At 48.7% G+C, this 20809-nt stretch overlaps 2 long non-coding RNA genes across 6 annotated transcripts; both read left to right on the top strand.

Moving 5' to 3' along the window:
• The first annotated feature begins 2427 nt into the window (after positions 1-2427).
• On the top strand, positions 2428-9522 carry LOC127396150 (uncharacterized). Of its 2 annotated transcripts, none has more exons than XR_007891934.1 (7): positions 2428-2589; positions 3095-3156; positions 7443-8656; positions 8745-8785; positions 8893-9086; positions 9168-9319; positions 9434-9522. It is a non-coding gene; the product is annotated as an uncharacterized LOC127396150 (long non-coding RNA). The 2 variants fall into 2 exon arrangements; XR_007891933.1 differs by having other exon boundaries at positions 3095-3283.
• Positions 9523-9532: 10 nt separating this feature from the next.
• On the top strand, positions 9533-14738 carry LOC127396148 (uncharacterized). 4 transcript variants are annotated; one of them, XR_007891930.1, is made up of 10 exons: positions 9533-10718; positions 10838-10886; positions 10973-11206; positions 11286-11340; positions 11419-11453; positions 11538-11757; positions 12365-12598; positions 12678-12732; positions 12806-12846; positions 12930-14738. It is a non-coding gene; the product is annotated as an uncharacterized LOC127396148 (long non-coding RNA). The 4 variants fall into 4 exon arrangements; XR_007891931.1 differs by having other exon boundaries at positions 12678-12846; positions 12930-13158; positions 13268-14738; XR_007891932.1 differs by having other exon boundaries at positions 10838-10880; positions 12678-12846.
• Positions 14739-20809: the final 6071 nt, after the last annotated feature.

The raw sequence follows: 20809 nt of genomic DNA, 5'->3' as shown, positions 1-20809 counted from the left end.
TTTATTTCTCCATGTAGAAAAACTCATAGGTATGTAAAGCAAAAAGCTCTGGTCCTAAGAGGCAGTATGGGTTACTTTAATATATGCCAATTGGTGTGGGGAGAAATTCTGTTGTAGTAAAAATATCTCCATCTTAACAGACCTAGCAGACTTTATTTGTTTACAAAAGCTTTAGTACCAAAAAATACATTAATAAAAGAGGCTAGAAAAACTTCTTGGAAATCTTAGTCTGTACTTGCAAAGGATTCTTTTAACAATTTTAAATAAAGATTTTCCAGAATTTGCTGGGGGGGTGGGGGGAGGAAAAGAGATTGACCTGGAAAACCATGCTGACTGCCAGAGGAAGAACATTTGGCATCTGATTTTTTTGTAAAAAAACTTTGTTACCTAACCAAACACTTTCACTTATGGGTTTTATCAAAGGTAAAAAAAATTGTCAAAACATCCCACACTAATCTGAAACTAATTTGTTGTCTAATCTAAAATAACCTCTGTCTCTGAGCAGGGCTTGGCCTGCTAAAGTCACAGCTCTGATCTTGAGGGAGTGAGTCCTCAGAGAAGAGCAGGGACAGGACTGATGTCATTCACAGCATTTTTCCCTGGCTGCCTGGAGCCTGATAGCTGGTTCCAGCTCTTCTACCTTCAGCAGGGATCAGTGGGAATCTCAGCAGGAGGTTTAAACACCCCCCTCTGTCTCCCAGCAAAGGTCTGCTGTTGTGTGTTCACATCTCCTTCACACTTTCCCTGCTCCTGCATTTTCTCCAAGATCTTTTCTCCTCCTCTTTTGAGGAAGATGCCAGAGTGACAGTAACAAAAGCTGGAACTTTTGGTAAAAATACATTCAATATTTCTGCATGTCATGGACTTCTAGGCAGTGTTAGGTGCTTGCTACAGCTACAGCCATCTCCAGGTTTTCTCTTAACTTTCTGCAAGGGAGCTGTGCACAGTGGTAAATAGCATGATGCAAATCAGACTCACCATAAACTCCTGTGAGATGGGCAGTTGTTGTACAGAGCATCTTTGAAAGGGGAGCAAAAGCAAAGCTCAAGGGATGACATGATACCTCTCTAATGGTTTCCTGACTGATTTGCATGTATGCAGATTTATGCATTCTGTTTGTATGTACTTGTTTCCCAAAGCTCTGTATGATTCATTTATTTCATCCTGGTTTTGTAGTAGCTTGAAATTTATCCATGCACTGTTCAATATCTGGTCCTATTGCCCTCAAAAGTGTTGAGGTTCCTCAATCACATTCAGCTGTTCCCCCTAAATGACTTCTTCAGGATCAGGTTGAAAGCACCTGAGGAACAGAAACAGTCTTTTCTTATGCTGTAATGACAGGTACATTTTCACTTTGTCAGTTAAAAGGTAACTAGGTCCACAGATGAGGCTCTGGAGGAATGGTTCAAGATGCAGCTTCTCCCAGCTCAGATGCATTACACAGACTTGCAGGCTGCTGCTGAGGTAATCCTTTTCTTATTTTCTCCCCCTCAACAGCAGAATTCAAAGCTCTTCTAATTGCAGGGGACCTTGGGTGGTTCTTCCTAGAGAAATTAAGTGGACAAATTAAAATGCAGCTTTCATGGCATTTTGACTGACACCTCTTGTGCCTGGAGGTCAAATGTTTTCATTTATTTATGGAACGTGGCATTGTTGTAAGGAAGTAGAAGTTGTATGCTGTTGTTGTTATTATTATTTCTGCTACTACTGTTTTGTTATTTTCAAGTTAGCAGTTAGATGCAGAGCAACAAGCAGCATGTTGCTTTCCTTCTTTATGAGTTTCTTTCTTTCCAAATGTATTTATTTCTTTCTAAATCTTTCTTTCTTAATATCTTTATCAATTTCTTTATCTCTGAATTTCTTTCTTCCTTTCTCTCCACATGGCTTTCTCTCTACAAACTACCTTTTCTTTCTGGCTGCATCTTTTCTTCCTTGCTTTCTCGCCCCCTTTCCTGCTTTAGCACCCCCGTTCCGGCTGTCTCCCCCCCGCCTTCCCCCCTTTCCCGCCCCTTTTCTCGCTCCCCCCCCCCCTTTCTTACCCTCCCTCTTTATTTCTCTCTCCCGTCCCCGCCGGGAGGGGGGGGAGGGGTCGGACGGTTGGGGGGGGGCGCCTGAGCGGGGGTCGCGCGCCTGCGGGGGGGGGACCCGCCCGGGGAGGGGCGGGCGGGGCGCGTGCCCCCTGCGGCGGGAAGCGCGCGGGCGTCTCGCGGGGGCGTCTCTAGCGGGGGCGGGGGGAGCAGCGGCCGCTGAGGGGGAGAGATGGATCCCGGGGGGGGTGGTCGCTTCTTGACAGGGCAGAGGGGGCAGGAGTGGGAGCAGGGCCGTGTACCGGGTGGTGCTGTGCAGAGCTGCCGTGCGGGGGCCGGCTCAGCGCCCCTCTGTCCTCCCGGCAGAGGAGCAGGGACTTCTCGGTCCTGACCTTGTCCTTCTGCCGTGGCAGCAGCTGCTGCTGGAGAAGAAAGAAGAGGCATCCGATGTGTGGGGAAGGAGCCGCGAGTCAAGGGCGAGTGAGAAGAGGAGCAGAGGACTGAAGGGGAGGAAGGAGAAAGGCACTGTGGGCAAAGGGACCTGCCCATCACGAGAGCTGTGGTAACAAAACAGCCTTAATAATTCCTTCCTTCCTTCCTTCCTTCCTTCCTTCCTTCCTTCCTTCCTTCCTTCCTTCCTTCCTTCCTTCCTTCCTTCCTTCCTTCCTTCCTTCCTTCCTTCCTTCCTTCCTTCCTTCCTCCTTCCTTCCTTCCTCCTTCCTTCCTTCCGCCAGGCTTCTCACCCACCCATCCTCTTGGTTTTGATGACAGCTTCTTCTAACAGGTTGTTATACTGAACTTATTTCTTGTACTGCCACAGAGCCTCCCTTGCCTCAGTGTCCCCTCTCAGTAGGCGGTCTTACTGCCTCTCAGCAGTTGTCCAGCTGTCCTGGAGCCGTTCTTCTCGCTGAGCGTTCTGTATGTGTGGGGCTTAAAGCTCAGAGGTGTGATGTTTAATGGCAGGCTGCAGTTGTAATCTAGATGGTATTCCCAAAGAGGAATAAGATCTCTGGACTCTTCAAGCCCTGGATCATGGCACAGCAGATTTGTGTAATCGTGTTTTTCAGATGCAGAGCCATCGGATGCAAACTAAACAACAGCAGAGGTGGGAGCAGAGCACCACGAGAAGGTTCGTTAGCTTGCGGTGTCAGAGGAAGTGGCTCTGGTGGCCAGATCTATCTCAGAGGGTTTGTTTGTTTGAGGGTGCAAAGTGACAAAGGAAGCCTGATGTTGGACCCGGAGCTGGCTCGTGCAAGGTGAGCAATGAATGGTGGGCTGACCAGACCCATCCCACAGGGAGGTCTGCTGCCTCCCTGGGGCTCGCATTAGAGATGTTAAAAGGAAACTCTCTAGTATTGTAAATCCCTCTGATTACTACCCACTGCTGATTTTTCAGGTTGGCAGTGACAAAATTATTACAAGAAATGTAAGGGCAATGAAGAGAGACTTCAGGGCCCTGGGACGGCTGGTTAGGGGGTCTGGAGCGCAAGTCGTGTTTGCCTCCATACCTCCTGCAAGAATGGGTGGAGAGATAAGCAGGAAGAGTTTGCTAATGAATGAATGGCTACAAGACTGGTGCCAAAGGCAGGGCTTTGGTTTTTTTGATCATGGGCTGCTATATGAGACACCTGGCCTGATGGTGGCAGGTGAGATGCACCTGTCCCAGAGGGGGAAAAGGCTTTTGGGGCAGGACTTAGCAGGGCTCATTGAGAGAGCTTTAAACTAGATGTGAAGGGGGAAGGGGAGAAAACTGGGTCTGTTAGGGACAAGCCCAAGAGGAACATACCAGGGCCCGAAGGAAGGTGGTCTAAGGAGGATTTGGTCCCACCAGTGTGCTCTGCTTGCTTCCTGAAATGCCTGTACACCAATGCACGCAGCATGGGGAATAAACAGGAAGAGTTAGAGGTCTGTGTGCGGTCTAAGGGTTATGATCTGGTAGCAATAACAGAGACATGGTGGGACAGCTCACACGACTGGAACGTGGCCATGGATGGCTCTGTGCTTTTTAGGAAAGATGGGTCGGTGAAGCGAGGTGGTGGAGTTGCTCTTTATGTGAGAGAGCAACTAGAATGTATCGAGTTTTGTGCAGGGGCTGATGAGGGGCAAGTTGAAAGTCTGTGGGTAAGAATTAAAGGGCATCTCTTAAACACCTCGGAGGGACAAAAGCTGTATGCTGAGGAGCAGCTGGGAAGGTGAGGCAGTTGTGGGCTGTGCCAGTGACTTTCTCTTTTTTTATTTGTCAGGCCCCCCTTCTCTCTCTCTCTCTCTCTTTCTCTGGATTTTGTCACCCCCATTTGTCTTTTTTGTCAGCCACGCATTTTCTTCCTGTCTCTTGTTTTTTGTTGGCCACCTCTTCTCTCTCTGTCTTGTCTCTTTTTCTGGGCCCCTCCTTCTTCTCTCTCCTCTGCTTCTTTCTTCTTTTTTCTGATGGACCCTCCTTCACTGTTTTTGTTGCCCCCCCATTGTCTCTTTTTTTTGTAGGGCCTCCCTTCTCTCTCACTTTCTCCCCCCTCCCCCCCCCTCAAATTTTTCTTGGCCCCTATTCACTTTTTTCTGTAGGCTTTTTTGGTTTTTTTTATGTCAGCCCTTCCTTTTCTCTTACCTGATGCTCCACCCTTGTTTGTTTTTGGTTTTCAGGTTTTGTTTTTTTTTTGGCTCCCCTTCTCTCTCTTTTTTTAATGTTCACCCTCCCTTCTAAGTCTCTTTTATTTTGTCAGCTCCCCCTTTTCTATCTATCCTTTTTTTTGCCCTTCTTCTCCCTATTTTTTTTCTGTTAGTCCCCCTTACGTCTCTTTTTTTGGTCAGCCTCCCTTCTCTCTCCCTTTTTTTTGGTCCCTATCCCCTTTTCTCTTATTTTCAGTCCCCCCCCTTTTTTTTTCTCTGCCCTTCCCTTCTCTCTCTCTCTTTCTTCTCACCCTCCTCCATCTCTTTCCTCGTTTCTTTTTTTCCCCCCCCCCCCCTTCTCTCCTGTGCTTTTTAAATATATCTGGCCTCTGCTCCTTTGTCTTTTTGTTTATTTTGCCTCTGCTTTCTTTCTTTTTGGTCACAGCCCCTCTTTTCTCTCCTGTTTTCTGTCAGCCCCCTTCTTGTCTCTTCCCCCCCTCCCTTTTCTGCCCCTTCATTTCTCTCTTTTACTGTCGCTTTGCCCTCTTCTTTTTGTTTTTCCTACACCCGCATTTCACATCCCCCTTTTCTCTTTCCTTTTTTCTCCCCTTTCTCTCTCTTTATTGTTACACTCCCCTTCTCTCTCTTTATTTTTCCCTCTCCTTCTCGCTCTTTTTTTGCCTCCCTTTTCCCCTTTTTTCCTCTTTTCTCCATCTTTTTCCTTACCCCTCTTCCCTCTTTTTGTTGACTTTCCATTCTTTGCCTATTTTTTTTGCCCACTTTCTCCTCTTTCTTTTTGTCAAAACACCCACTTATCTCTCAGTTTTTTGTCAGCCTCCCTTTCTCTTTTTCCAGTCATTGAAGCTGTTGGCAATTTATAACAAATATTTTACTTTGCATCTAGACATATTTTTGAGAAGGGAGTCTTATAGGATCTAATTCTGTTTTGCTCTTTGGTGCTATCCACACATGGTCACACCAGAAATGAACTATAGCTCCATACCATTTGTTTTTAACCTTTCCCATACTGCCTAGCATGACACCACTCTTTTTTATCTATACCCAGTAAGAATTGAATTAAACTCCTACCTGGTTACTTTGCTGATGCGGTGGAAGTAGCAAAAGAGCAGGCAGTTTCACTTCCAGGAAGGCTGACTTTCTCTGCTTATGCTGTAAACTGAGAGAAAGTGAGAAACATGACTGCTGTTCCCCTGGCTGCATTTATACTTTCTGCTGGTCGCCCCCTCCCCTTTTCCAAGGGATTGTGGGAAGGGTGGTGGGTGGGACTTGGGGTATATTAGCTACAGCCTCTGCTCAGGGAGCTCAGTTCACTCTCAGGCTTCTCTGGGATTAGAGCTCTCTAGTTCTCACAGGTGAAGGCACTTCTTGAGCTAAGCTATTCAGGAATGCAAGTTACGGTGTTTGGAGAAACTGAAGCACCCATTTAAGGTAAGAGTTTTGGCTTTCATTTAAGCTTTGCTGCACATAATAGATAATGCATTTTTGTGCTTTTTTTTTTTTTAATTTTCAGGTCAGTAACTTAACATTGCATATTGGGAGAAACAAAATAGTTTAATGGTATATTTTAGGTTTTTAGGGGTTTCTTAAATTTATTTTAGGTCCCTCATGGTTTTCAGGAGTTTCTAACTTTATTGATGTTGGAGTTTGGTGTATTTTAAGTATATTGCTGTGTGTCGGAGAGGTTGCTGATGTAGTTTCTGTGAACAGGACAGATGGTGACAATGTCTGTGGTGAAGGACCTTGGAGTCCTGGTAGACAAGAAATTATCCATGGGACAGCAATGTGCCCTTGCGGCCAGTAAGGTCAATGGTATCTTGAGGTACATTAAGAGGAGCGTGTTCAGCAGAGCGAGGGAAGTTTTCCTCATCCTCTACTTGGCCCTGGTGAGACCTCATTTGGAATATTGTGTCCAGTTCTGGGCTCCCCTGTTCAAGAGGGAGAGAGTCCAATGGAGGACTATGAGGATGATCAAGGGACTGAAACACCTGCCTTACAAGGAAAGGCTAAGAGACCTGGGGCTTTTCAGTCTAGAGGGAGGACTGAGGGGCCATCTAATTAATGTCTACAAATACATGAGAACTGGGCATCAAGAAGGCAGGGACAAGCTCTTTTCACTTGTGCCCTGTGTTAAGATGAGGGGCAATGGACTCAAACTCGGGCATAGGAAGTTCCACCTCAACATGAGGAAGAACTTCTTTACTGTGAGGGTTAAAGAGCACTGGAGCAGGCTCCCCGGAGAGGTTGTGGACTCGTCTTCTCTGGAGACTTCCAAGACCTGTCTAGATGCCTTTCGGATGGATCTGCCTTAGTTGTTTGTTTGGTGTGGTGTGTGGTTTTTTTGTTGTTTTTTTTTTCATGGTCTGGCAGGGAAATTGGGCTCAATGATCTTTGGAGGTCCCTTCCAACCCCTAATATTCTGTGATTATCTAGCAGGGGTTATCATGAGCTTGTATATATATGTACATGAAGTTTTAGCACTTCCCAATGAAGTACATGGGACACAGGCATAGCATCTCTGGGCCTGTGGGATGGCTTATCACCTTTCCTAATCGCCCACAATGTGTTCTCCTGTCTCACGGGTCCTCATAGCTTGCAGCAGGTCCCTCGTCAGGACTGCACTTACATTATGGTCCTGTAGCAAAATCAAGAGACCACGGGCAGATGTAAGATATCAGTTGACTACAGAACAGGGGTAGGGCTGTGTTCCTGTTGAAGAGGAGGAGGAGGGTGTTGTGGGACATGTCTGCGGTGACACGTGCAGCACTTACTGCTGGCATTGTTTTTATGCAGGAGATGAAGATGAACCTTGTGACTACAGGAGCAACCTATTCAGCTCTTGCGGGGTTTTTATTGGCAAAGATGGATTCAGCCTTTCGGCCTTCTAAAAGATAAGTAGAGGGACCAGGGCTGGGCGGTGGATGCAGTGGGAATGGGCAGAGAACAAGGTCGGGAATGGCAGGCAGGAGTTTTAAGGTAGGGGAGAGGGCTGTGTGGGAGCAGTCCCCTTTGGGTGGGTGAGGAGAGAGGATTACTCGTCATCATGACCCTAGCACGTGCTGGGCAGAGCAGCTCTAGCCTGTGTGTGTTACTGTGTAGTTTGTGTCTTCTGCGTCATGTACTCTGGAGCCTCCTCAGGTCTCGATGTTCTCTTAGTTCTGTCAGAGAACCTCACACATCTCAAATGCCATCGCTAGGGTCTCGAACGCCTGCACTCATCAGCACGGTGCCAGTCATCGGCTTCTCTCGTGTAACGAGTCCGAAGCGCGGGTCGGTCTCTCGCGTCAGAAGTTCACGGACGATCCTCTTCTGCAGCGTCGTTCCTGCTGCGTCGGCATCCTGTCTCTGGTAGCTGGTTTTCCCAAGCTGACTTCCCTGCATCTTTATGTTCTTAGGTCTAGAAGCCGGTCTTCTTGCGCATCCCTCATCTGCTTTCTGTAATTACTTCTTGTAATAGGCAGTTTTGTTTGACTCATTCTTCCGGCTGCCGCAGAGCCTCCTCGTCTCGCCATCGCGTCCCAGTAGGTCATCTTGCCCGAGAGTCTCCGAGTCTCCTCGCCGAGAGCTTTCTCTCCTCACTGAGTTGTGTGCTTTTGTAGGGTTGCTTGTAGTGTTTGTGTGTGGCTTGGAGCTGCTCTGCCCAGGGGTGCGGAGTCAGGGTTTGGTGGAAGAGCCGTAAGAACCTCTGGTCGGTGTGTCGCTATGCCTTGACTGTTGAGGCAAAGGTAGTTAGTAATCTCAGATGGATCAGCCACGGTGGGGATGGGCGGATGGTCACTGTAATCGTGTTTGATGGAGGCGATAGGAGCCTCATAGGATGAGATGTTCAGCGGTAGTGGAGCAGAATGATCCTTAAAGTTTGGGGGTGTTTTTTGTACCCCTAGGCCGTAGTTGCAGTCAAGAAAGTGTGGCATCTTGGAGATGGCATTATGGCTTGAATTCTTTTTATTTTGAAGGCAGAAGCAGTGAGCCTGGCAGATAGCGGCCCAAGAAGTGGCTCGTGCCAGGTGAGCAATGACTAGCGAGCTGAAGGAGCGAGGTTTCTCAGGTGCTGTACAGTTTGTGAAGCAATCCTTTTTTGTATTTGTTTTACAGGTGGTGCCCAAGCCTCTAGGCAGCAGTCCAAAAGGACTGAGGTGAGACAGGCAAGCACTCAAGGTGGAGGAGGAGGAGATGGGCATAGCTATGGACAGGCTGGATGAGGTAGTATCTCAGACCATGCCTTTGGCTTCACCTTTTGCAGGTGCGGCCCACAGCTCAACTTCTACAAAATCAGCTCCACAAAAGAAGTGAGGTTCTGACCTGTGAGGAGCCTCGGGCTCAGAGCAGATGGAGCTGCACCCAGGCTCCTCTCTGAGAAGCAGCGTAGAAAGTAAGTGCGTTGGTTCCTAAACACCTCAGAGGGACAAAGCTGCGCACTGAGGAGCGGTTGAGAAGGTGAGGCACTTGTGGCTGTATCGGTGACTTGAGAGTCAAGTATCTTATGGACAATACACGTAGGAAATCTGTCTTTTGCAGGTGCTGTGCGGGCCATCTTTGGAGTCGGATGAGCACTAGAGGCAAGCAGGACCGGTAGCAAGGAGGCTGCTGCAGCTGGTGCTTTCTCACAAGCACAATAGTAGTATCGATTATCTTAGGAGCTGCAAGGGATGATGGTCACAGCATCTCTGGTATGAGTGCTAATGGAAACACAGGGGGTGTTTGGAGGAGTTGGGTGTCACAGAAGGGATTGGCCTTGATGGATGTGGTAATTGATGCAGGCACTGGTTGTTTTCTTATTGCAGGCGATGAGGAGGATCAGAGTGACTGCAGGAGCATTCCAGTCAGCTAACGTGGTTTTCCTCACTGACTTCAGACCACAATCCCTCTGAAAGATAAGTTGAGGGACCAGAGACTGGGAGGACCTGGGCAGGGGGAACAAGGTTGGGAATCGCAGGCAGGAGTTTGGAAGCTAGCACAGGGAGAGGGCTGTGCAGGAGCAGTCACCTTTGGGCAGGTGAGGGGAAGGGGTTACTTGTAGCTCAACTGTAGCATGTGCTGGGAAGGGCAGCTCCAGCCTGTGTCTGTGGTGGTGGCTGTAGTTTGTGTCGTCTGTCTTTGGTGTCTTAGAGCTTTCTCGGGTCTTGATGTCATCTTTGTTCTTTTGGACCCAGTTGTGCCTCTCGTGCACCATCGCTAGGGCCCGGAACACCTGTATTCACCAGCATATTTGCCAATCGGGAGCTTCTCGTCTTGCGTAACAACACGAAAGCACAGATCGGTCCTGCATCTCAGGAGTTTCTTAAGGTCTTCTTGCGTGACGTAGTCCCCGAGCGCATCTCCAGTTCTCTGGCCATTGACTTTCTCAGACTGGGACTTCTTCCCCGCATCCTTACGTTCTCAGGTCTTGAAGCCGGGCTTCTCGCACATCCATCCTCTCGGTTTTGACTATAAACTCTTGTAACGGTCAGTTACGCTGAACTCATTCCCGGGGCTGCTGTAGAGCCGCCTCCCCTCAGCATCGCTTTCTCTTGAGCGGTCTCGCCCGACAGTGTTGGAGAGCGGAGCTGTTCCGTTCACCGAGAGTGTTTTCATATAGTTTGTAGGGTCGTGTGGTGTCTCAGTCTGCACGTGTGTGTTTGGCTTGGAGCTGCTCTTCCCAGGGCTGTCAAGGACCGGCGGAGGAGAGTCTGGGATGTGTTTTGCTAAGGCTGGACCGTTCTGGCCAAGGTTGTATGGTCATCTTGGACCAAGTGGCCACTGTCAAGATGGGTTGATAGTCACTTCTGTGGTGTTCAATGGAGATGACTTAAGCCTTCTGGCAGATTCTGTTTAGTTGTACTGAGGCAGAGTGAACCTGAAAGATGTTAAGACTTGTCTGGGTGGAGTTAAAAGTTTGGGGTTGTGGCTTTTGGTTTTTTTTGCTGCCTGTAGTTGTGTTCTAGATGTTATTAAATGGGAACAAGGTCTATGGAAGTGGAAAGCTAAGGAGCAGCCTCCTGGTGACTTGTGTCATACTTTTTCAGATGTTGGGTGAAAGGAGGAGCACCGAACAAATGAGGGAGGAGAGTGGAAGATGGAAGCAGTGAGGTAAGCAGGTTATTGATCCCAGAGGTGGCTTGTGTAGAGGTGAGTAATGACAGAGCAGATAATTTTCAGGTGTTGTATAATCGCTGAAGTCAGAAGCATCCCTTGTTTGTGTTTTACAGGTGTTGCCCAGGCCTCATAGCGGCAGAGACAAATGGCAGAAGGGTCAGGGTAACGGAGTGGGAAAAGGGACTTGTTGTGGCAGGCTGTTTCAGACATATTTCAGCAGCATGTGCCTTTTGCTTTGTCTTTTGCAGGTGCCACACCTGGGTCAAGCTCTAACGAACAACCTATGGGACAGAAGTGCCAGGATCTGATCTCTGAGGAGCCCAAGGCTAAGAGGGGATCCATCAGCACATAGGGCCCCTCTCTGAGAAGGAGTCTGGAAAGCAAGGGAGTCCGGTCCGAACCTCAGGGCTCAGCAGGAGGCTCAGGCTTCTCCTCAACATGTCAGAGGGATCCAGCCATATGCTGAGGAGGTGCCAGAGAAGGTGAGGCAGTTGTAGGCCAAGGCAGTGACTTAGAGCAAGATATTTTGTGGATGCTAAGTGTTTCCCTTTCATTTTGCAGGTCTCCTTAATGCCTTGAAGAGACAAAGCAGCCCGCACGGGAGCGTCTGGAGAAGGTGAGTCGGTTGTGGGCCAGGTCTGAAGTGAAGTATTTTATTGGCCCTCAGTTAAGCATTTCTCTTTTGGTTTTGCAGGTGCTGTGCAGGCCTCATTTGGAGATGGATGTGAGGTGAGCAGGGGATGGGCATCCCTGCGGGCAGGCTGTTGTTTCAGGTGATATCTCAGCACTTGCCTTTTGCTTTGCCTTTTGCAGGCACAGCCCACAGCTCAAGGTCTACAAAACCAGCTCTGTGAAGGAAGCGAGGGCCTGACCTCTGAGGAGCCTGGGGCTGAGACTGGATCCAGTTGCACCTAGGCTCCTCTCTGGGAAGGAGTTAAGAAAGCAAGGGGGTCCAGCCCGAACCTTGGGGCACCGCAGGAGGTCCAGACACTTTGGAGGGATGAAGCAGCCCCCAGGGGAGCATATAGACAAGGTGAGTTGGTTGTAGGCGAGGTCAACGAATTAGTGAGGTTTTATTTGCGGTCCACGGTCCATGTTTGGAATCGGTTGAGCGCGGGACGTGACTCCTGCGTCCTTACGGGTTTAGGTCGTACCGTTCGGCTCTGTGCATGTGCATCAGTCTGGATTTGTGTTGTCTTGCTTTGTACATGTATTTAATGGCAGCGTACTGGCTTTGTCTTCCATTGATGTGTGACTGTATTGTATGTGTCTGGGCACTGTATTTTCTCTGGTGATGCGTATCGAGCTCGGCGTTGTATCGGACCCGTTACTCGTGCGTCGTATCAGGCTTGGGGTTGGATGGGACCCGTCGCTGTTGCCTTGTATTTGACTTGGTGGTGTAATAGACTGTATGATGGCACTGTGCTTCACCATGTATTGTATCAGACTTTGTTGCATTGTGTGTGACTTGGAAGTGGTTTTATGGCAATTCGGTTAAGCATTTATCTTTGAGTTTTGCGGATGCTGTACGGGCCACATGTGGAATCGGATGAGGGTTTGAGGTGAGCGGAAGAAGACACCGGCTGGGCCGTTTCAGACATATTTCAGCAGCCTGTGCCTTTTGCTTTGTCCTTTTGCAGGTGCCGCACCCAGGTTACGCTGTAAGGAGCCACCTCCAAGATAGAAGCGTGAGGATCTGACCTCTGAGGAGCCCAAGGCTAGGACCGGATCCAGCAGCACATAGGGCCCCTTTCTGAGAAGGAGTTTGGAAACCAAGGGAGTCCGGTCTGAACCTCATGGCTCAGCAGGAGGCTCAGGCTTCTCCTCAACATGTCAGAGGGATCCAGCCATATGCTGAAGAGGTACCAGAGAAGGTGAGGCGGTTGTGGGCCAAGGCAGTGACTTAGAGCAAGATACTTTGTGGATGCTAATTGTTTCCCTTTCATTTTGCAGGTCTCCTTAATGCTTCGGAGAGACAAAGCAGCCCGCACAGGAGCGTCTGGAGAAGGTGAGTCGGTTGCGGGCCAGGTTTGCAGTATCTTATCGGCACTCAGTTATGCATTTCCCTTTTGGTTTTGCAGGTGCCGCGCAGGCCACATTTTGAATCGGATGAGCATTTGAGGTGAGCTGAAGAAGGGAGTCACCGTGGCCAGACCGTTTCAGACATGTTTCAGCAGCGTGCGCCTTTTGCTTTGTCTTTTGCAGGTGCCGCACCCAGGTCACGTCGTAAAGAGCCACCTTCGGGACAGAAGCGTGAGGATCCAACCTTTGAGGAGTCCGAGGCTAGGAACGGGTGTAGCAGCACCTCGAGCCCCTCTCTGAGAAGGAGTTAGAAAGCAAGGGGCTCTATTCTGAGCCTCAAAGCTACAGAGGTTCAGGTGCTTCTTTAACACTTGATGCTTGAGAAGGGACCAGCCTGTTTGCTAAGGAGGAGGTGAGGTAGTTGTAGTCTGGGCCAGTAAATTGGAGACAAAGATGTATGCGATTTTGTGTAACGATGTGTAACTCGTACGCATGTACGTTCACTTATTTCCTTTGCACAGTTTGTATAATTGTAATGTATTTGCTGTGACAGTCGTTCCTCATAGCGGCAAATAATCGGCGGCGTCTCGGACTCGTCATTGTCCTCTGCGGCGTTGTTTGACCACCCACGTATAGCCTGTGAGTTGTTGTAGTCGAGTGGTAAGAGGTGCTTTGCATTTGATTAACCGTTGTATTGGACTCATCGGAAACCCTTTGAGTCAGTGATGTACTAGATTTGACTGAACTGTCCTTTACCATGTATCGTATAAGATGTTGTACTAAAGCCTTGTATGTGATTGTATATTGTAGCAGACAGAGTGTTGCATTTTGTGCCTGTGTACGGTATCGGAACAGGTTGTTGCATATCGTTACCACACACTCGAACTACGTTTGAATCGGACCGCGTATCATATCACGGAATCGAGTAGCCTAACGGATTTGAGTCAGTATCGCATTCCATCTTCGGTCAAATCATAATCGCATTTCAATCTCTACAACCTGCCATAGTCGCATAGTATGAGACTCGGTGCCACGTTTGACCCGGTAGCGGTGTGTTGTATGCGAATCGGTGGTGTAATAGACTCCGTCACACGGTACGTAGCAGTGTTTTGTATAAGACTTCGGTGCCGTCTCGCATTACATCCGGTTTTGTAATGCCGATCGAACATTTATCGTATCGGACCCGTTAGCGCTGCGACGGATGGGACCGGGTATCGTAATAGTCTTTGTATTAGCGAATCGCACGGGAACGTTCAGGTTAGATTCGTTGCGGTCGGTTCAGCCGTTACCGGGTGCCGTATTTGACTTTGCGTTCTCACACGAGCATTTTCTGCGTGTAGTACGGGAGCCGTTCACATTGCATTGCATTTGCTTTGTTGTGGCAGTATTTTATTGTTATTTTGCAGTATCTTAAAATGAATGTTATGACAATTTGTGTTTCTACACTGTATCACTTCATTGTTTTCAATCATGTAGCGTATGAGAGTCTGTATTACCGTATTGCACGTGATGTGTTCTATTAGACCTGTTGCGTTCGGAGGGTGCGGGGCTCATCGTACCTAACCCACAGTCACATAACTATATCTCGCATCTTCGCTACGCATCACCTTCGGCTCGTTTACGGGGGATCGTCCGAGACTCGGCATCACGTCGGACCCATCGTCGCCTCACGTTCGACGTGGCGTCGTATCGGACGGAGCGCCGCGCATCGCTACGCATCGTACGGGAGTCATCGGTGTCACCTCGTAGTTGTCAGTGCCATAACGGGCTCAATAGTTGTATTTTACCCTGTATCGTTTAAGACTCGGTGTTTAATGCATTGTGTATTAGATGTTATCATTGCCTCTTGTTTGACCATTTAGCGTGTCACAAGTCCAAGGGTGTTGTATCGGGCCTGTTATAGTAGCATTAGTTTTTACCATGTCTAGTATTAGGTCTGATACATGCCAATGTTTTTTGACCATATACTGTGTAAGAATCTGTGTTTTTGTATATGTGACTCAGTATTGTAGTAGATGTGTTGCAGTGCATGCGATCGGTTGTCACTTCAGAAGAGTTCTTGTGTTCTGTGCGAGTGAGTGTTGTATTAGACATCCTTGCAGCCTCTGCACGGACTAGGTATGTTAATATACCGACTGTTATTGTTCAGTGTTTGTATTAGCATTGTATAGTACGTTGTAGTAACCTAATGTTGAGATACGTCATCGTAGTCGATGTCTCGGAGCGGCTCGGCACGCGTCCGAGTCCGTTCCAAGGGGCTTTCCGCCCGTCCAGGAGGCGACGGGCGCGCAGAGCGCGGGGCGAGAACGTGTCGCAGTCGGACGGTAGTTTTGGTGTACTGTCGTCTGCACAAAAGTGGCTTAGCGTGTAGCGTTGTAGCGTGAGGTGTATTTGATTTATAACAGAAACGTGCTCTGTGGGGTGTTTTCTTACTTTAGATGTGGAGTTCTTTTATCTGTTGCTTTGCAACGTGATGAGATTTGTCTACGGTGGAGCACAAAGGGGTATCGTGCCACAAGCGTGGCAGGCAGGGCAGCCGAGGGCCACCGTAGGAGGCCCTCGGGACCACCATTGTCGAGGAGTTTAGGGGGCACGGGGCCTCGGTCCGATTCGGAGGCCGGTCAGCGGGGCGGGTCAGGTCTCGCGCGGTGGCGGAAGAAAGACGCGTGCCCCTTTTTTGTGTCCGTGTATGAATGAGGTTATGGATTTGTAGGTTACTTGGTACCTTCTACAGGGAGTAGAGATGTTTTTTCTTTCAGGTATAGATGGACATCAAATTAGTAGAATAAAAAAACCCCAGCTGGGGGATTTTTTTTCCGTTCCCCCAGCTGGGTTTTTTTTTCCTCAGTCCCGGTCGCTCTGCGAGGCGACGATCGTCGCCTTCGTTCGGGTGCGGAGCGGTACCGGGCCGGGGTTTTGGCAGGCAGGACGGTGCAGGAGGCCCTCGGGAGCACAGTTCCCGAGGAGCACTCAAGTTGAGTGTTGCTGGAGCCATTTTCCAGGTCTGTTCCGGGAAGGCCGGATTGAGGGTGGGGGGCAGCGTGTGCAGTAGAGGCAGGACCGGTGTGTGTGATTGTGTTTGTGTATGAATGTTTGTTGACATTGTAGCCTGTGAGTGGAGATGACATATTATTTTTCAGGTATAGATTGACAGTAAATTATTAGAATAAAAAAACCCCAGCTGGGGGATTTTTTTTCCGTTCCCCCAGCTGGGTTTTTTTTTCCTCGGTCCCGGTCGCTCTGCGAGGCGACGATCATCGCCTGCGTTCGGTCGCAGAGCGGTACCGGGCCGGGGTTTTGGCAGGCAGGGCAGCAGAGGAGGCCCTCGGGAGCACGGTTCCCGAGGACCATTCAGGTTGAGTGTTGCCGGAGCCATTTTCCAGGTCTATTCCGGGAAGGCAGGATCGAGGGTGGGGGGCGGTGTGTGGTAGAGGCAGGACCAGTGTGTTTGAGTGAATGTGCAGTAAATAGTGGTTATGTCAGTCCTGGAGATTTTTTATTTCAGACAGTTAGAAAAAATATGAGCTCGATGGGCTGGATGGGAATTTAATATGTAATTGTAGTACTGGGGCTGCTTCCTACAGCTGTAATTGGTGGTGGGCTGAAGATATAATAAAGCTGGATTAAAGAGGGGGCCGCTCGGTGTTCGAGTCCTGTGTCTTCTTTCGGCCCCGTAGAACGGCCTAAAGCTGGAATAAAGAGGAGGCTGCTCGGTGTTTGTGTCCTCTGTGTTATTTTGCCCCATTGGAATGGCCTTAAGCTGAAATAAAGAGGAGGCTGCTCAGTGTTTGTGGTCTGTGTTTTCATTTCAAAAAAGGTGAGTTTGCTATTGTTTTTCCTGTCAGACCGGTCCTTTGCTTTCGTGGGTGTCTCTTTTTTCCTTGTGATTTCTAGTTTCTCTGGTGTTCCCTCTGTCCTTTTCTTGTAGTGTCATTCAACATGTCTTCATTTCTGCTGTAGCTTTTCAGTGTCTCTGTGTTACCGTTTCTTCAAGCTCCCTATGCTGTCTCGTGTTGTCCTCGTCTCCTTGTCTAATATAATCTCTCTGGCTTTATTTGTGTCAAGATTTGCTTAAGTCTGCGTCTGTGTTTCTTTATATGTGTTCTAATATCTTGGTTTGTTTCTCTGGTATTGTCTTGTGGTGTTTTTGCCTCTCTCCATTTCTGTCTCCTCCTTGCCTAAATTTGGTCTCCATTTCTTACTTTTGCTGAAATATCTTTTGTGTCCGTGTTGTTTGTCTCGTCACAGTCTCGGTTCCGTTTGTCTGCATACTACTCTGTGCGTCGCTCTGTATTCGTGTCTCTCTGGCTTCAGTTCGCTCGTCGAGTCCCCGTCCGGTTTTGTCCGCTTCGTGCCGAGTGTCAATTTGTCATTGTGTCCGTGTTCCGGTTCCTCTATGTTGTACTCTGTGTTTGCTTTCTTAGACTGTCATATGTCTGTGTCTTTTTTTCTCAGCTGTTGTCTTATGGTATGTTTCCATCTGTCTGTCTCTTTCTGGCTTACAAGGTCTTGGTTTTGTTGTGGGTTGTATTATTTTCATTGTGATCTGCCTTGTCTCTCAATTGTGTCTCTCTGGTGCCTTTGTCTTCTTGTCTCACTGTTCTGTCTACGTGTTTATGACCCGTCGTAGTGTTGCTTCTTTGTTGGTTCTTTCTGTCTCCTTGTTTCGCTTTCTTGTCTCTCTGGTCTCTTAGTCACTCTGTCTCCTTTTTTTGTCTCCCCATGCTCTCGGTTTCCTGGTTGTATCTTTTTGTTTCTCTGTTTTGGCTGTTGGGCTATTTTGTCCTTATTTCTCTCAGGGCTTTCTGACTGTCTCCTTCTCATGGGTTTTTACTCTATCATCTCTAAAATATCACAGATTTGGTTGTGAAAAACGTCCTGTGCAGCTGAAATCAAATGCTCCCTGGGAGTAAAAAATAATTAAAAAAAAAACAAACAAACAAACCCAATTTTTACTCTCAGGGAGCTGATTCTGCTGCACCGGACATATTATTTTTAGTTTTTTATATATACAATATGAGGACCATGATTACCCCTCCAGCTGGGATTAATCCATCCAGTATGTCCCAAGTATACTGCATGCCTTGCCCCCAGCTGGAGGGGTAATCACCCCCAAATTGGCTCAACCAATTATGCAAAAGACCCAATCAAATATGCAAATTAGCTAATAAAAATTTTCTTTCACCACACCCCCCCAGACCACCAGATTGCCACCAAAACCAACACAAAAAACAACAAAAACACACCAAGCCCACCTACAAGCCACCATACCAACACCGGAAGTGATGAACCCGGAACCGGAAGTGACACCACCCACCCCGGAAGACACCGAAAAAGCACTCCCCCAAGACCCATACAGGGTGAGGGGCAACAGTCTAGGGGTTAGGGTTAGGACCGTTAGGGTTAGGGTTAGGGTTAGGGTTAGGGTTAGGGTTAGGGTTAGGGTTAGGGGTTAGGGTTAGGGTTAGGGTTAGGGTTAGGGTCAGGGTCAGGGTCAGGGTCAGGGTCAGGGTCAGGGTTACGGTTAGGGGTTAGGGTTAGGGTTAGGGTTAGGGTTAGGGTTAGGGTTAGGGTTAGGGTTAGGGTTAGGGTTAGGGTTAGGGTTAGGGTTAGGGTTAGGGTTAGGGTTAGGGTTAGGGTTAGGGTTAGGGTTAGGGTTAGGGTTAGGGTTAGGGTTAGGGTTAGGGTTAGGGTTAGGGTTAGGGTTAGGGTTAGGGTTAGGGTTAGGGTTAGGGTTAGGGTTAGGGTTAGGGTTAGGGTTAGGGTTAGGGTTAGGGTTAGGGTTAGGGTTAGGGTTAGGGTTAGGGTTAGGGTTAGGGTTAGGGTTAGGGTTAGGGTTAGGGTTAGGGTTAGGGTTAGGGTTAGGGTTAGGGTTAGGGTTAGGGTTAGGGTTAGGGTTAGGGTTAGGGTTAGGGTTAGGGTTAGGGTTAGGGTTAGGGTTAGGGTTAGGGTTAGGGTTAGGGTTAGGGTTAGGGTTAGGGTTAGGGTTAGGGTTAGGGTTAGGGTTAGGGTTAGGGTTAGGGTTAGGGTTAGGGTTAGGGTTAGGGTTAGGGTTAGGGTTAGGGTTAGGGTTAGGGTTAGGGTTAGGGTTAGGGTTAGGGTTAGGGTTAGGGTTAGGGTTAGGGTTAGGGTTAGGGTTAGGGTTAGGGTTAGGGTTAGGGTTAGGGTTAGGGTTAGGGTTAGGGTTAGGGTTAGGGTTAGGGTTAGGGTTAGGGTTAGGGTTAGGGTTAGGGTTAGGGTTAGGGTTAGGGTTAGGGTTAGGGTTAGGGTTAGGGTTAGGGTTAGGGTTAGGGTTAGGGTTAGGGTTAGGGTTAGGGTTAGGGTTAGGGTTAGGGTTAGGGTTAGGGTTAGGGTTAGGGTTAGGGTTAGGGTTAGGGTTAGGGTTAGGGTTAGGGTTAGGGTTAGGGTTAGGGTTAGGGTTAGGGTTAGGGTTAGGGTTAGGGTTAGGGTTAGGGTTAGGGTTAGGGTTAGGGTTAGGGTTAGGGTTAGGGTTAGGGTTAGGGTTAGGGTTAGGGTTAGGGTTAGGGTTAGGGTTAGGGTTAGGGTTAGGGTTAGGGTTAGGGTTAGGGTTAGGGTTAGGGTTAGGGTTAGGGTTAGGGTTAGGGTTAGGGTTAGGGTTAGGGTTAGGGTTAGGGTTAGGGTTAGGGTTAGGGTTAGGGTTAGGGTTAGGGTTAGGGTTAGGGTTAGGGTTAGGGTTAGGGTTAGGGTTAGGGTTAGGGTTAGGGTTAGGGTTAGGGTTAGGGTTAGGGTTAGGGTTAGGGTTAGGGTTAGGGTTAGGGTTAGGGTTAGGGTTAGGGTTAGGGTTAGGGTTAGGGTTAGGGTTAGGGTTAGGGTTAGGGTTAGGGTTAGGGTTAGGGTTAGGGTTAGGGTTAGGGTTAGGGTTAGGGTTAGGGTTAGGGTTAGGGTTAGGGTTAGGGTTAGGGTTAGGGTTAGGGTTAGGGTTAGGGTTAGGGTTAGGGTTAGGGTTAGGGTTAGGGTTAGGGTTAGGGTTAGGGTTAGGGTTAGGGTTAGGGTTAGGGTTAGGGTTAGGGTTAGGGTTAGGGTTAGGGTTAGGGTTAGGGTTAGGGTTAGGGTTAGGGTTAGGGTTAGGGTTAGGGTTAGGGTTAGGGTTAGGGTTAGGGTTAGGGTTAGGGTTAGGGTTAGGGTTAGGGTTAGGGTTAGGGTTAGGGTTAGGGTTAGGGTTAGGGTTAGGGTTAGGGTTAGGGTTAGGGTTAGGGTTAGGGTTAGGGTTAGGGTTAGGGTTAGGGTTAGGGTTAGGGTTAGGGTTAGGGTTAGGGTTAGGGTTAGGGTTAGGGTTAGGGTTAGGGTTAGGGTTAGGGTTAGGGTTAGGGTTAGGGTTAGGGTTAGGGTTAGGGTTAGGGTTAGGGTTAGGGTTAGGGTTAGGGTTAGGGTTAGGGTTAGGGTTAGGGTTAGGGTTAGGGTTAGGGTTAGGGTTAGGGTTAGGGTTAGGGTTAGGGTTAGGGTTAGGGTTAGGGTTAGGGTTAGGGTTAGGGTTAGGGTTAGGGTTAGGGTTAGGGTTAGGGTTAGGGTTAGGGTTAGGGTTAGGGTTAGGGTTAGGGTTAGGGTTAGGGTTAGGGTTAGGGTTAGGGTTAGGGTTAGGGTTAGGGTTAGGGTTAGGGTTAGGGTTAGGGTTAGGGTTAGGGTTAGGGTTAGGGTTAGGGTTAGGGTTAGGGTTAGGGTTAGGGTTAGGGTTAGGGTTAGGGTTAGGGTTAGGGTTAGGGTTAGGGTTAGGGTTAGGGTTAGGGTTAGGGTTAGGGTTAGGGTTAGGGTTAGGGTTAGGGTTAGGGTTAGGGTTAGGGTTAGGGTTAGGGTTAGGGTTAGGGTTAGGGTTAGGGTTAGGGTTAGGGTTAGGGTTAGGGTTAGGGTTAGGGTTAGGGTTAGGGTTAGGGTTAGGGTTAGGGTTAGGGTTAGGGTTAGGGTTAGGGTTAGGGTTAGGGTTAGGGTTAGGGTTAGGGTTAGGGTTAGGGTTAGGGTTAGGGTTAGGGTTAGGGTTAGGGTTAGGGTTAGGGTTAGGGTTAGGGTTAGGGTTAGGGTTAGGGTTAGGGTTAGGGTTAGGGTTAGGG

Source organism: Apus apus, unplaced genomic scaffold, assembly GCF_020740795.1.
Source record: "Apus apus isolate bApuApu2 unplaced genomic scaffold, bApuApu2.pri.cur manual_scaffold_105_ctg1, whole genome shotgun sequence".
NCBI classification, from domain to species: domain Eukaryota; kingdom Metazoa; phylum Chordata; class Aves; order Apodiformes; family Apodidae; genus Apus; species Apus apus.
Note: the sequence above shows the minus strand (reverse complement) of the source record. Positions and strands in the feature narration are given on the sequence as shown.